Genomic DNA, 6,000 nt, shown 5'->3' on the forward strand with positions numbered 1-6,000 from the left:
ACAGGCTGAGCGGGAGAAAGCCAAGCAACGACCCTAGAGAAACGGCAGATGGGGAAAGGAAATGAAGCTGAGGAAAAGAGAAAAGGACAGAAAAAGACTGAGGAAAGGGAGAAAATGTTGATTGTTTAATTCCTCGTCCCTCACCTCCGCTCGGAGAAGGCGGGAAAGCTGTGCAGAAACAGTGAACCCGTTAGGAGTTGACATTACATTAAAAGCAGCAGCCCAATATAACTTGCTTTGAATAACACATTTAAGTCTGATATTTCATGGTGTGTGTGTGTGTGTTCTTAGATTTAAATGTGTATGTAAAAGAGAACAACAAAAACAAGGGAGGAGGCAGGGATATAAAGAATAGAACAATGGGGCCGTGCTTGGTAAAGCTAAACATTTGATGAAGCTGTGGCCTTTGTCATTTTTTATCAGTTTTTAATTCTCTCAGTCTTTGAACATTCAGCAAATATTTCTAGAGCACCTACTTTGTGCAGCCTCCGTTTTGGAGGTTTAGATTACATCAGTGCACTGAACAAAGATAACTCCTCTCATTAACCTTTACAGATGAGGCGAGGGACTGCCTTGTGGATACATAACTAAGGTTGATGCTTTTTCCGATGTTATCATGGTTGAGTAACTATTCTTATCTCTTTTCCTAACCTCTGTTCTAGTCACTTTTTTCCTCTGTCAACCTGCTCTTCATTCCCTCCTCTAAAAGCCAAGGGATGATTTATTTTTAAAAAGAAAATAGAAGTATTCTCTTTGTTTACATATTAGATCTGTTTACATTTGCATTGAGAGAGGTGTGTTTGGATGCCAGGCCCTTAATTTGTGGTAGCTAGATTCATGTCAGAGAAAAATCTCAGCCAAGCTTCTAGGAACCAGTTAGACAAGTATGTGAAGGAAGAAACAGGAGAGCAGCCAAAGGACTGGAAAAGCAAAGACATGAGGTGTGGGGAGGTGAAAGGGTATGTTGCCAGGATGGATGACAGCTTTGGCTGAGGATGAATTGAAAACATTTCAGGCAGAAAGAACTCGTGGTAAAAACTACGTAAAGCATTAGTCATTTAATTCAAACCTAGATTTTTGACATGCCAAAGAAGTTTAAAGCTCTCTTAAGGAAACTTAGATTGGATATATTGAGCCTAAGCTGAATTTCTTGGCACCAGTGAAAAAGTTCTATCTATAGACAATTTTTAGGTTATATGACATTAAGGTCAGGAAACATTTTTCATGTTTCCATTGGAGAATTATCACTGTGAAGTGCTTAAAGAAGGCCTATAATATATCCCAAGGAGAAGGAATCCCGATGCCAGAGTGCATGCACTCATTTTTCCAATAGCCTGTGGGATGTACCTGGAGGATACATGGCCATTTCAACCCCATTAGAAGTGGAACAGAATCACTACTATTGCATATAATTTCATTCCATCTCTAAAGAGATTTCCTGGGTCATGGACCCCTACATCTACTAAAAGTTATACATTTAGATGATTTTAGGAGATAAGGTAGTGATGATGTGTAATTTTGTTGAATTTCTGATATAAATCTAGGCTACAAATACTCTGTCACAAAGCATGCTGTATTCATTATGGGCCATTAGTTTAATTTTCATATGTTAAAAGGCTTGTATCCCGTACTTCACAGTAATTCTTTCAAGTCTATTTCTCTCTCCAAGACAGACCAGACTTCCAGGGCCATAAGTCTAACCAATTTTCCAAAGACAAATTCAGCTTTAAAAAGAAATGTATTAACAGCAAAGTGAAGTATTAGGGAAAACACCACCCATAAGAAAATCCTTGTCAAAGACTAAATCAGCTTGGGAACAGGTACTGAAAAGCTTATCTCAGCCTAAACAGAGCAAAACAATTTGTGATTCCTAGAAAATCCTCAACTGACTTTTCTTTCTTCTTTTCTTTCTTTCCCCCTTTTTTTTTTTTTTGAATTTGTGCTAAACTTTCTCATTTTCATTTAATGATTATGCTGGAATTAGCCTTTTCTTTTTCAAACCAAATAGTCTTCTGAATAGAAGCCAAATAATTTCTTTACTCTGCATAACACTGAAAAGCCATTAGCCTAAATAGGTGAAAAGGAAATGCATTCTATCTGGTGTGTAGAAATTGAAGCCCCTCCCCCTGCAAGCTTATCCTGAATAAACAAAGATCAGGATTTGAAGGAAACAACTGTTTGGTGGCAACTAAAACAAATAGAAAGTAATATAATTTTGCACATCAACTGAACGGTGAATAAGCATTCTTCAAGCTTCTCTTCTAAGCCCAGCAATGTGCAGTGAATTGTGAAGGAAAAAAGGTGTTAGTGTCATGTATTTACAAATAACCAAGTTAGTAAGCATGTGTGATCACATTTTTATGCAAATGTAGATGGGAGGAAGTAGGGAAAAAATCATAACCTTTAACCAATTGCAGATGTGAACCACCATACACACCCCACTCCATCCCACCACAATTCTCTATGCCACTGAAGATAAAGATTTATAGACTTCATATTTTTAAAGCAAAAACCACACCAAAACAAAACAAACAAAAAAACTTTAAAATTATTCAAGCCCCTCAATTTTAAGTGGAAAAAACTGAAGGCTAAAAGATGAGTACAGAGGAGGGGTGTTTTATAAACCCTGGGAAATAGAAGATATCCCATACATATTGATTAACTGAATTAATTTTCTAGGTGCTTGCCCTTCTCTCAACTGAAAAAAAAAATGTGGAATTAAAAGACATATTATCTTGGTAAAAATGAAAAAAAAAAGATATATTAAAATATATAAGAATACCTCTCACACAGTGAGAAGACACTGTCTGTGAGCCAGGAAGAGGGGTCTCACCAGACACTGAGTCTGCCAGCACCTTGATCTTGGACTTCCAGCCTTCAGAACCTTGAGAAATAAACATTAGCTGTTAAGCAGCAAAAAAAAAAAAAAAAAGAATACCTCTCACTCCTCACCATTAATGCCCACAGTGGTATTCAGGACACACTACCCTAAAATATAGCATCTTGGCATACTGAGTCTCTGGAGCTGAAGGAATTTGAGAAAATGGCAGAAGCAGTCTGACCTCCTTCTTTCCTCTCCTTTCTTCCTTAAAGCAGGTCATAAAACCCTCCCATGAGAGGTGCCCTAGGAGGGAAGAAGCATCCTTATCTCTGCAGACAAAAGGACACAAAGAAGAATCCTAACAAACAGGCCTTGCTAAGTTCCCCCCAGTTACTGCAGACACCTCCTACTCTTTAACCTATGTTATCCCTCCATGCCTGTCCCCTTCATCAAACCTGGCCTAAAAATACACGGATCTGTTTCTCTGAGTCTTTTATTTTTTTTATGAAGCCTCCCATGTCACATCCAAATTATACGAAATAAATTTTGTTCAAATAAATTTCTGGGCCCAAAATGGAGCTGCCCCTGCCCTCTTCATAACATTCTCTGGTAGCTACTGTTTCTTTTTTTCCGTTGTTTTCTTTCTTTTTTTTTTTTTTTTTTTGGCCTAGCAGCACGTAAGGTCTTAGTTTCCCCCACCAGGGTTCGAACTCCCTCCCTCCCCGCCCCCCACATTGGAAGGGCGGCATCTTAACCTCTGGACCACCAGGGAAGTCCCTTTGGTAACTACTGTTAATCCTTAATTTACAGTTAATCCTTAATTTAAAGCTAGGAAGTTCAGGTAAATTGCTCAAAGTTCATGTGAGTAGTAAGTAATAGAGTCAGAATTTAAATTCAGGTCTGTCTGACTCCAAAGCTCAACTACATCATGTCTCTCAGTGTGTAAAGTAGAGTAGTGCAAAAGATCTATTTAAAATTGCTTAAACGGGGAGAAAGCCTCTTTCCTTTCCCTCTGGCCGCAGCCATCAGGTGAGCCGAGATGAGGGCTTACAAGTACATCCAGGAGCTATGGAGGAAGAAGCAGTCGGACGTCGGACGTGATGCGTTTTCTGTTCAGGGTACCGCCAGCTCTCGGCGCTGCACCAGGTCCCCCCATCCTGACAAGGCGCGCAAGCTTGGGGACAAGGCCAGTCAAGGTTATATCATATATCAGATTCATGTGCGCCACGGTGGCCGCAAACGCCCAGTTCCTAAGTTAGGTGCCACCTGTCTACCATGGTGTCAACCAGCTCAAGTTTGCTCGAAGCCTTCAGTCTGTTGCCCAGGAGCAAGCTGAACGCCACTGTGGGGCCCTGAGGGTCCTGAATCCTTACTGGGTTGGTGACGGTTCTACATACAAATTTTTTGAAGTTATCCTCATTGATCCATTTCATAAAGCTATCAGAAGAAACCCTGACACCCAGCGGTTCACCAAACCAGTGCACAAGCACAGGGAGACGCTGGGGCTGACGTCCACAAGCGGGAAGAGCCCTGGCCTTGGCAAGGGCTACAAGTTCCACCCCAAGATCGGTGGATATCGCGGCGCAGCCTTGGGGAAGGCGTGATACTCACCAGCTCCACCGCTACCGCTAATAATTAGTGATGTTCGTAAAATTCTTACCTAATAAACAATTTAGGACATTCGTGTCTGCTTAAAAGTGTTTTTTAATTTGTCTGTTAAAACTAGTTGTCTGCAGATTGTTTCACTGCATGCATTGTCAAATTATGAAAGTTAAAGTGCAATAATGTTTGAAGGTTAAGCGATGGTGTATCTTGTTTCTAACAAAGGAAATGCCTTTGTGTTTGCTTTATTAGGGAGTTAATATGTCCGTGTTTAAAATGCTGTTTGGCACAATAAGTGTAAAACAAATTCTGTAAAAGGAGTGAAAAAAAAATGCTTAAACGTTTTGAACAAAGATTCTTGGCATTTGCCATTGTAAAAACCTGTAATGGAAGGTCCACTCTGCCTTTAACAAGGGAAATAACTCTGGTAATCAGTCTGCATAGATACTGTAGAGGCATCACAGTGAAAAATAAAGAGAGAAGTATGTATTATTTTCCTAAATTCTCTGTGTTCTCCCTTGTAGGCTTATAAACTACGATAAGCAGGTAATGGCCCTAAAGATGTCCTCGTCCATGAAGCCTGTTGACTATGTTGTGGTATGACAAAGGGGAATTAAAGCTGCAGATAGATATGATGCTTTGTGAAAGGAAAATCAAATTGGGGTTGGTGTTGCTAAGAGAGCTTTCTGAAATGGAACTGGGAGGTCATTAAGGAAGTGTGACTTATGCACATCTCAGCCTGTATGAAATTTGACCTTTAGGCCTGATGAAGTCATCCAGAACACCTGCTAGAAACTCAGGATACTTATAGGACCCTCACCCTAAAGCAACTCATGATTCCTAAAGACAATGATTTTCTGACTTGCATCAGAGCCAATCACAGTTCTCGCCAGACAACTTTTAACAATCTCACGGCTTTTTGTCTTTATAAGCCCCTGACTCTTTCTCTTCCTTGGAACATTATTTCAGGGTTAGCAGAATAATCTGTGTCTCCTGAATTGCAATTCTTAAGACCTCAAATAAACTTTTATTTGCAGCCTCCTACATTATTGAATTGGTTGAGAGTTGCTAATCACCTGACCTTACCATAGGAAGATTATCCTAGATTATCTGGATGAGCCCAGTGTAATCATAAGAGTTCTTTAAAGTGTTAAGTGGGAGGCAGAAGAGACAGGTTGAGATGTGATGGGAGAAGGACGCATCCTGCCATTGCTGGTTGTTTTATTTTAATTAAAGAAAGGAAAATATTTTTTAATATGGAATGTTTTAACATTTACATTATTTTATTTATTTATCTATGTATTTATTTATTTTGGGCTGTGTTGGGTCTTCATTGCTGCAAGTGGGCTTTCTCTAGTTGTGGCGAGCAGGGGCTACTCTTCCCTGTGGTGCGCAGGCTTCTCATTGTGGTGGCTTCTCTTGTTGCGGAGCACGGGAAGTCCCCCATTGCTGGCTTTGAAGGTGGAAGTCCCCCATGTGCTGAGCAATGCAGGAAGCCTCTAGAAGCTGGAAAAAAAAAAAAAGGAGATGGATTCTTCACTAGAGCATCCACAAAAGCCTCCTGATTACACCTTGGT

General features: G+C 40.1%; 1 pseudogene; it reads left to right on the forward strand.

Annotated features, from left to right (window-relative positions):
* The first annotated feature begins 3,860 nt into the window (after positions 1-3,860).
* Positions 3,861-4,453, forward strand: LOC130832690 (60S ribosomal protein L15-like; annotated as a pseudogene).
* The last annotated feature ends 1,547 nt before the right edge of the window (positions 4,454-6,000 follow it).

This window comes from Hippopotamus amphibius, chromosome 12 (assembly GCF_030028045.1).
Source record: "Hippopotamus amphibius kiboko isolate mHipAmp2 chromosome 12, mHipAmp2.hap2, whole genome shotgun sequence".
Taxonomy (NCBI): domain Eukaryota; kingdom Metazoa; phylum Chordata; class Mammalia; order Artiodactyla; family Hippopotamidae; genus Hippopotamus; species Hippopotamus amphibius.